General features: G+C 44.8%; 1 pseudogene; it reads right to left on the reverse strand.

Annotated features, from left to right (window-relative positions):
* Positions 1 to 286: 286 nt before the first annotated feature.
* Positions 287 to 4,598, reverse strand: LOC123115444 (calcium uniporter protein 3, mitochondrial-like; annotated as a pseudogene).
* Between the last annotated feature and the right edge of the window lie 5,455 nt (positions 4,599 to 10,053).

Genomic DNA, 10,053 nt, shown 5'->3' on the forward strand with positions numbered 1-10,053 from the left:
CAATAGTAATCCAGATTTAGCATATGCATTCACATAAGATAAGTCAGTAGTAATCCACGTTTAGCATATGCATGATAACGATGCAGTGAAGAAAAAACATTCAACTGTTATAGGAGCGAGACATAGTGGTGCTCAATATCGGCATGAGTCTATAAGGCAAAATCAATTTCAATGCGTTCATAAGACCACTCGACAGAAAGTTCGAAACCAATAGCGCACCCACTCAACAGGAAGTGCGGCTTGACGCACCCAACTTGACCCTGTCATATCCAGTCCACCAAAACAATAACACAGATGGGTAAAACACTATTAATAACGACTATAACCACAATGAGTCTGCCATTGCAGGTATATACTTACACCACAACGAGCTTTACATTGCAATATATACACTTACACATTGGCTGATAACACGTTTTAGGGTGGACAGGTAAGGCGAGACTCGATACAACTTACCAACCACTATCATTATCACTTATAGTCTCAAAAGTGGTATGTTGAGCAATAAAAATGAACAACTCCTGTAGGGTAAAGGGCAAGCTTTGCTAAAGTCACTTCGTCTGGGTCAACCGCAAGGATCCGATGCTCATAGCAAATAAAACAGCATGTGACAATGATATTGTGGAGTTGTTTCATGGGGAGCAAGTCCTTGATGCTTCTTCCTGTAGTTTGTCAAGTATTTCAGGATGCTGCAGTTCCAATTCCTTATTTCAAACTACAAAACAGAACCACAATGAAAAAATGATTAGCAAATTGGTTCAAGAATATCGAACAAAAATACCCACTTTCACTTTAGCTTATCTTTGATATCTTGTTTTTTTTGTTTACCTATGATTTCTTTTGCAAGTCAGTCATATAAGAACAAAGATAAATCACAGATGACATATACGACAAAATATTATAGAAATGTACAAATAGTAACTGATTGAAAGAGAAAGCTAGTTAAAACGCTTAATTAGACTGAGCACATACATAACTGGAAGGGAAATGAATTTGCCTTAGACAATGAAATTTCATTATAAGATGAAACAACACAAAATAACTATCTGGCTAATGATAATTGTTTCACTCATTTACCTGTTGAAATATCCCTAGTTGGATTGTCTTGGATCTTCCTGGGTTCTGCCATTCGGAAAAGTGCAACATGGACGGCCAGAAAACCATAGTTGCACCCACACGTCGGTTGTAGTTCCTACAACGCGCGTACTTTGCATCAGACAAACAAATCTTGCTAAGAATCGCACTGAACATAGCCCTTGGCCTGACCGTGATAGCAGTCATCTCCTTCAAAAGGCAAATGAAGTTAACAAAATGCAAAGGCACACCCACATGCTTGTAGTTGTAGGAGTAATTCAGAGAGGAAGCAGTGCATGTTTTCACTAATTATTTATTCCCGAATATCAGACTATAATACTTGGTATGGAACCATTAACCATTCATGCAACGAATACATTAATTGCAAAATCAAACATTTGCCTTTCTAACATGGTGACCAGATTACCTATACTACAATCAAAAGTATGATATACTACGATAGATATGCATACACCTCAATGTCTTACCACACAATTATACATAAAATTAACCAGTGAAATGAGGCTAGGACCTAGCGGCTGTAGCAAGGGATTCAATCGAACAGACGTTGGGGCTAAACACTGGTCATTGGGGTTGGTGAATGGAACAGGCAGGTGATTCCAACCATTAACAAAGCTACTCCAATCTTCTTAATCACGACAACATATAAAGGCAGGAGGCTCACCTTGTTGTTGTAGGTTGGCGATGAGGCAGTAGCTGCAAGATCAGAGAGGCCGTTAGTTGGGGAGAGGAGGAGGCCGAAGCGAGCTCGTTCCGGTCGGTGGCAACGGGATTTATCTGGAAGGCAGCTCCTGGGCGCCTTGCACGGCGTATCAAAGGCTGCTCACCTCGGGCCATCCGGGCCATCCTAGGAAGAGCAAAACTGCGCTGGCATTAGTATTCGTACCTTTGCTTGTTCAGAACTTTGGATCAAAATATAATTGCACCTGTCACAACAATATAACATGAATACACATGTGCATTTGTGTGTCTCATATATTTGTTTAGAGCAGAACTTGTCACAGACACGCGCGCGCGCACACACGCACACACACACACACACACACATTGGAAACAATAGTATTTAATTTGGTGGCACTGAAAATCAAGGAAAATAGCGCTACTAACAGAGGCTATAAAATCATTCCAATGAAAATCAAAAAGCTGGGACAGTCATCAAATTATCATGGCATTGGCATCTCACAAAGACATGTCATCTCAGCTTTCAATCCATAAGAAAATCGAGATTGAGAGATAGACGGACATGTACGTCATCGGCAGTCACTTCAACGAGTTCTACATGGAAGTTGTCTGTCTCTTCGGTGTGGCGGAGGTTGTGCCTCTCTTGCTGAGCACCAATTGGCATAATAAGGTTCATGATGTTTGAACAAGTAATACAGGTAGATTTTGCATAATATGGCAGCGCACCATATCTCACAATTAGAATACATTATAATATTGAAAACAGAAAATGAAGTGACCAATTAGACTACTCCAATTTAGGTGACTACATTCTATAGTTTAAATTCAAAAGTTAGGCTTCTCCCTAAAGCATACACTCAAATAGGGGGCATTTAAAAAGAATCTGGATGAAACGTATACAAAACTGCATAGTTTTTTTTTCTGAAACGCATAAAGGTTATGTAGAATATCAAGTGATCTAACCTTGATTTATAAACAATGCAAGAAAAGCCTCTTTTACTTAGACCATACATAACAACGAGAGATGGGATGGTGACCGTGTAAAATAAATTACCGGCAGTGGAGATCAGCGACAATCGTGACTCGTCACCATAAAAGCCATAAGCCCTCCCACACTCATCATACATAAATATACAAGAACATAAGAAAATATATTTTTTAGGAAAAATGTTCAAAAATACACATTTTTTGCTTGTGATGATATACATGCAGCAGTTAATGTATTATCCATAAAACAAAGAATGTATGCCTCATATTAATCATCCTTTCACACATAACTTAACATGCAGCAAAAGGATTTAATCTATAGTTCAAGATCAAAATGAATGAGTCATTTACAGTAAGGCAATTATTGATTATAATGGAGTGTGAAGACATCATATATTTACTTGATGGAAATTGCAGTCAAGAAAAGCATAGAATGAGTCGAGTACCTTCTGGTTTGCCCAATTTGCTTGTGGTCATCAAAGGTGTTCTCGAGATCAAACAACCAAGTATGAACTCCCAAACTTCTGACCAAATAGCAGGGTGTACACCTTAAACCACAGAGAATAGAGAGCCGGCCCGTGTTAGAGATTATATGAGAGGTAGGCAAAAAAGTAATGGTCTTAAAATAAAATGAGGGATGTCTCAGATATCTTTACCCTTGTCAGAATCCAGTTTAGAACATAGGGAATATTTAGGGAGCCTTGTTGCAGAAATATAGCATGCCATTTTCAATCACCCAATGTTTTTGAAGCTGAAACTGAACCGATTGGCACTATTGATTTATCACACTTCTCAGAGATCAGAATCCTTCCCATGGCGCCTCATTCCGACTGTACGCATACCCATGCCAAATTAATCACATTTGTAGAACGGTGCTCCAATGATGTAATCTGAGAATTTGTACAAGACAAAATTTTCTGAATACAAGCAAGTGTAAGTCGGATGAAAGTTTACACATAATTCAGTCCAAGGGTCTATGTTGGGCGAGCAGGAGTCACAGCAGCGTGCAGCTTAGCCGCGTACAGCACGGCGGCTAATCTGATTGAATGTGAACTGATATACAGAATTTGTCTGAATGCTACATTGATGTACAGAATTTTGTGATGTAATCTGACTAAGTGTGAACTGATATAGTCCGTCTATGTAATCTGTCCATGTATGTTGCTGTCAAATGTTATCACTGACGATCCATATGAACTTTGGGTACTGTTTACTTAACTCATGGAGTGAATCAGTTCATTTTGCCAATAATTTTTGACAAGAACTCTTATGGACAGAAGTTCATCTTGCCAATAATTTGAAGCAACGAAATGGGAGGTGGGGAGGAAGAGGGGAGGGCCGTACCATTTCGGGCCTGAGGAAGACGGTCCTGCCGAGCATGATGAAGGATCCGGACTCGTCGAGCGCGCGCGCAACGAAGGGCCCGTCGTCCGCGCCCGCGGCGTCGCAGCAGAGGCGCAGGAACTCGGCGTAGGGCACGGTGCCCTCGCGGGACGCCCGCACCCCCGCGCGCGCCGCCTCCATCTGCGTGGCGCGCAGCACCTTCCGCGCCTCCTCCACCGTGAGGCTGCCCACCACCGCGGCGGCCTCCCTCTCCCTCGTCGGCTGGGTCTGGGGGCGGGCGGCACGAGGCCGTCGAGGTTGATGCGCGGGAAGGAGACGCCGAGGTGGTCGCGGATCCGGTCGGCCAGGGGCATGAATCCCACGTCCGGGGGCACCGCAGGGCGGAAGGCGGGGCGCTCCTGCATGAAGCGGCGGGGCATCCCGTAGGCCTGCTGCCGCGCTGCCGACGCCGCGAAGCGCTGCGCCACGGCCCTCCTCAGCGCGGCCGCCATTGCTATGATGTGCGTGGGTGGCGCTGCTGGCTCCGGACCCGACGAGCGGGCGGGGGGGGGGGGGGGGGGGGGGAAGAGGAGGGAAGGGGCGACGCGGACGGGGCAGGGAGGTGATCTAGGGTTTGGAAGGAGAGAGAGGGGGAGGCGTGGGTGGGGAGGAGGCCGGGCGGCGGCGGGGAGAAGACGTGGTGCGGGGTCGCGGGGAGGAGAGGAGGCAGGCGGCGACGCGCGAGAAAGGGAGCGAGGTGGCTAGGGTTTCACCACGGGCGTGGCTGCCTTTTATACCCGTGCGAGTGAAATGACGGAAATGCCCCCGGCGGGGCAGGCTATTTACGCGCGGTGGCACGATCGAGGTGAAATTGTTCATTGCAACAGTATTTTTTTTATCCGACGGACGAGGTCATTCCAGGGCTCGATCCGACGGCTTCGATTGCATCAAGCAACCAGATCCAACGGCCAGGAAGCCCAAATCGCTGAGGAAGCGGGAGGATGCTCGGCATTCTTATTTCTCGATTCCAACAATCTGATACGTACATGAAAAGGATGGTTGGGAAAAAACAACACGAAGGTTGGAGACACATTTGGACTACCATCCAACAACGTGTGCTGCATGGCTTGAATAGGGGTATTTATACAACAGGCATCCATGAACCTCTCACCCTTCTTCATGCAATTGACATTAACCTGCTCATTTCATGAGTTTTTTCACTCTTTTTCCTTCTCTTCCTGCAAGAGGAAACAAACACATGCAAATAGAATGATCACATGATTTTGCAGTGCGTACTCACATGATAAGAGAGAGATAATAGAACACTCCTTCAATGACTTGCCAACACACTTGCCACATGCTTAGCTAACCAAAACAACGTATAGCCCTATATATACTCACTTGCCTTATGAATTAGTATGTCAAAGGTCCAATGTTGTATCGTTAGTATTTTTTTCTTTTCTATTTTGGTGTCTAGTCTATGGGATACCCTGAAATGAAATATTGGGGGGAAACAAAATATAATGGTATTTCCCCAATCAGCGCCATGGTGCACGCCACCAACCATGCCGCCCATGCAGCGTCGACCGTTGTATCCGGCGGTGCAGCCTTGCAGCCCGGCCGCGCCCCGTCCTTCCTCTGGCTCCGGCGCCTACACAATCTGCGATGTCTATGCCATGGAGCGGTCAGAGCAGCCCTCCGCTGCCTCGTGGCAGCAGAGACCTTGTGGGCGCCAGATATGTCAGCAATCTCGCCACTGAAACTGGCGCCCTGTGTAGTGCTGGAAAGGAGGACCATGGAGAGGTGGAAGGCGAATAAGGCGCCGTAGCTGCCAGAGTACCAAGCGGCCAGGAGCTAGAGTCAACGGTGTTCGACGGAGTGGTTTGACACCTGGTGGAGCATCCAATGGACGCCGAAGCCGATACTTCCTTGTTCTTTGGGGTGATTACACCGAGAGATTCAAGAGTTCAATGGTAACAACATCCCTGAGAAAACATTTGTGACACACCTCACTCAGATGTTGGTGATCCTCACCTTTCACGGACAAAATGACCGTCATCAAGTCGGGAGAACGCTTGACAATTCGCAGAGCTGAGTTTGGACCTCTTCGAGGTTAGGGATGGTGTCAATCTGTTGAGCTACCAAGCAGACAAGGAGGGTATGCTGCCATGTAGCGGATCACGCAGTGGAACATCGATTTCACTATAGTTGGGCTAACATATGTGTTGGACCACCTGGTTATGTGAGTACTGAATTCTCGACCCCCTCCTAATAAGAATGGGAATGATACGTGACCTTTCAGACTAGGACATGTTTAGAAGAGATTTTCACACCTCTAGGTCTTTTTGAACCTATTGAATGTCAACGTGATAGTTTTTTTTTTGCGAGATCAATAGTAGTTTATTCCACTATAAGATTGTGTTACAATCCTTCGGCAAGAGATCCTCAATACATGGGGTCCTGTGTCGAGACACACAACCGTAGCACGTTCAAAGCGATTATACCTTGCCAGACAAGCTGCAATGCTATTCTGAAATCTATGAAGTTTCTAGGGAATACCTATCGATCATAAGGGACTCGACTTCAGATACTAAATGACCATAAAACGTGATAGTTGATAAACAAATTGGTTAACTTACATCTATGCACTGAAGTAGGTAATTATGTTTTCTCTGGTGTCTTATAGGATAATAAAGAGCATAGTCTGGCCACACTAGGTGTGTGTTGGCGTCATATAACATGCCTATGGGAATTGTGAGCGGTCACTTTGTGCAGATTTTTCTTCTTCTGAATTTGGGTCCAGCTACCAATTGTTGTCCATTTTGATCGAAACCAATTGTCAGAAATCATTTGCTGAAAGATGCTTTTCCTTGGTCAATGAGAATGCACCACACTTCAGCGCATCAATTATAGGCTGCACCTGATCTTTCACGGCGCAATGGGCTTGGATTCTCTCTTCCTAATGAGGCATGCCAAGGGATGGTATTTTCCAGTCATATGCATATTTAGTTCTTCTTTGGCCACCGTTGACCCTTCTAAGGTTCAAAACTCATGCCTCTGTGATCATGGCTAACCTGTTTTTATTTTTGCACCATACAGGTCAGATTACAGAACCCCTGTGAAGAGTCTGTACCTTTGCGGCAATGGTGCACACCCAGGCAGCGGGGTGATGGGTGCCCCTGGTCGCAATGCTGCTGCCATGGTTTTGCATGACCCAAAGGCAAGATAAATCTAGTTCATGGGAAATGGACAATGGCAGCTGACACTAGGGTATCACTATCAAGCACAAGGTTGCAAAAACTGTGTATATTCACGTTGTAGTTGTTCCGCCGCTTGGGTTGTAGATAGTTCTTTCAGAGTGCTGTCATGTGGGGGTGTGTTTGTTTGTGTCCAATGGTCATTTGCACTCTGAAGGTAGCTCTTTAAGTGTGATGTTTTCTCTGTGTGGGTGTGTGTGTAGTCCTTTTTGTGGTAACAAGGAGTCGATTCAGCATCTATTCTTTCATTACCCACTTGCCAAGCTATTATGGTGATCTGTCCATATACTCCCTCCGGTCTTTTTTACTCTGCATATAAGAATTGTCTAAATCAAACTTCATAAAGTTTGACCATATTATATGAAAAAAATATCAACATATACATGCTAAAGTTATACAATATGAAAATTTAAGTCATGACGCATCTACTGACATTGATTTCACATTGTGAATGTTGGCATTTTTTCTATAAAGTTGGTGAAACTTTATGAGGCTTGACTTCAGACAAATCTTATATGCGAACTAAAAAGGACCGGAGGGAGTAACTTTTAATCTACCTCCACCAACAAGTAGTACAAATATGTTCGGAAACTGGTTAGTTGGGGTACATATCCCAAGTTGAAGTCTCGGATCCGTGTGAGAATTTATACTTTACGTTGGCACATTTTGAACACACATAATGATTGTATTTTCAATAGAACAGAGGATCCAAACTTTTTGTAGGTTATCTTCAAAGCCATCAACTCGAGCCATACGTCATACGTGATCATTACTTTGCAGGAGGAGGAGCAGGCGCCCATGTTCTTTGGAAGCAATCAATGAGAGATGGTCACTTAGCATTTGTTCAACCAATTTGGTTGGTGGCCTAGTTGGATTTTTGATGCATGAAGCTCATTTTTCTTTGCCTTTTTCATTGCCCTTGGAGCAGCCATATGGCATTTGATCAATTGAACTTTACTGAACTCAAGTGATGAACTTTGAAATCATTAGCAAAAGGTTGTGCCCATCACTTGATGTAGAGGCCGAAGGCGTCCCCTCTTTTCGATAAAAAAAACATCAACAAACACATAAAGAGTCTCTTAAGCACATGTAACTCTTCAAAATTCATGATTTATACGAAGATAGACTATTTGGCATGCAAAAGGAATCATATATATTGGTCATGCATCCATACATGCTAGGATCTAAAGCTAGTAAGTACGTACATAAATATGTTGATTTGTGCCCCTTTTGCGTTCAATTCTTGAGCATACTTTCGATTGCATAGCCGTACTCTATATGAAAATCCTTAGTGTTTGCATGAATTTCGTCCAGTTAGTTTGAACCATGTTTGAAATGTATGTGGGCAGCAATAGATGGCTGCCTCCGGCATCAGTGTCCGCGGACTGATCTCCCTGTCCGCAGATGGATGCTGGAGCAAATTACGGGTCATCGTTGGAGATACCCTAAGTACATACATATATATATGTTGTTTGTATGACTGCATGACAACACAGTGTTTCTGAATATTTGAACAGCCGACCACATAGCGGCATGTCCTGAACAAGCTAGGCCAGCTGAATGGGAGTACGTATAAGCTGAACAGCATGGCTTCTCACTGTTCCTCATGCGATTGACACTCGACTACTCGTTTCATGAAGTTTTCACTATTTTGTCTTCTCTTCTTGCAAGAGGAAACAAAACATGGAAATAGAGTGATCACATGATTTTGCAGCGTGTATTCACATGATACAAGAGAGAATAAAATGGTGCTTGCATGACTTGACGAAGACTTGACACTTTTACCTAACAAAACTACATATATAGCCCTATATATACCCTTCTTCCTTACGAATTAGGATGTCAAAAGTACAATGTTGTATCGTTAGTATGTTTCCCTCTACTCTAGTGTCCAGTCTATGGGATACTCTGAAATGGAATATAGGAGGGAAACAAAGTAAAGTAGTATTTCCTTGTACACTCCTGCATTGCCAAAAGCCCCAGAACCGTAAACCCCAGCCCGACCGCAGCTACATTCCTGTCCGCAATGACGCTCACCGCCAACCACGCTGCCGCCGCAACGTTAGCCGTTATAACCAGCAGCGCCGCCTCGCAGCCCTGCCACGCCCCGTCCTTCCTCCTGCTCAAGCATCACACAGTCTCCGTCACCCATGCCCCGGAGCATTTCGAGAGCCTAGCCGAAGAAGTTTGCGCAGTGTATAGCAGACGCCACTACCGGCCAGGCTTTCATGGAGGGAAGCATGGAGATGACATCATCCATGTCACCTTGTGAGTCCTCCTTCGGATGTTCATGGTCCCAAGCTTCGGTGGCCAGATTACAACCGTTAAGGTTGGGAGAATGTTTGCTGGTTGGCAAAGTGAAGTCGGGGCGTCGAAGTAGTTCGAGCTTAGGGACCAAGAGATGCCAATGTCGAGGTCCGGTGGGACAACATCAAGCAGACTGGACAACATGAACGGGTTCTCCTTTACAGTTATGTTATTATTGCACTGTGTTGACCCTCAAAAGTAGCACGATTATAAAGAGCCGCACGCTCTGACGGGGTCCCTTCCGGACATGTGGGGTTTCAGGTTCTCAAAAGCGTCCGCCGGATTGCTTGCGTACCGCGCTTTCGGACGGGTCTCCTTTGACGTGAGCTATGGTGCATCACCCCCGGCGTCGAGGGTACACAAGTGACGTGTTCATATGCGAACACACTGGTACAAAACTAGT

This window comes from Triticum aestivum, chromosome 5B, assembly GCF_018294505.1.
Source record: "Triticum aestivum cultivar Chinese Spring chromosome 5B, IWGSC CS RefSeq v2.1, whole genome shotgun sequence".
NCBI classification, from domain to species: Eukaryota; Viridiplantae; Streptophyta; class Magnoliopsida; order Poales; family Poaceae; genus Triticum; species Triticum aestivum.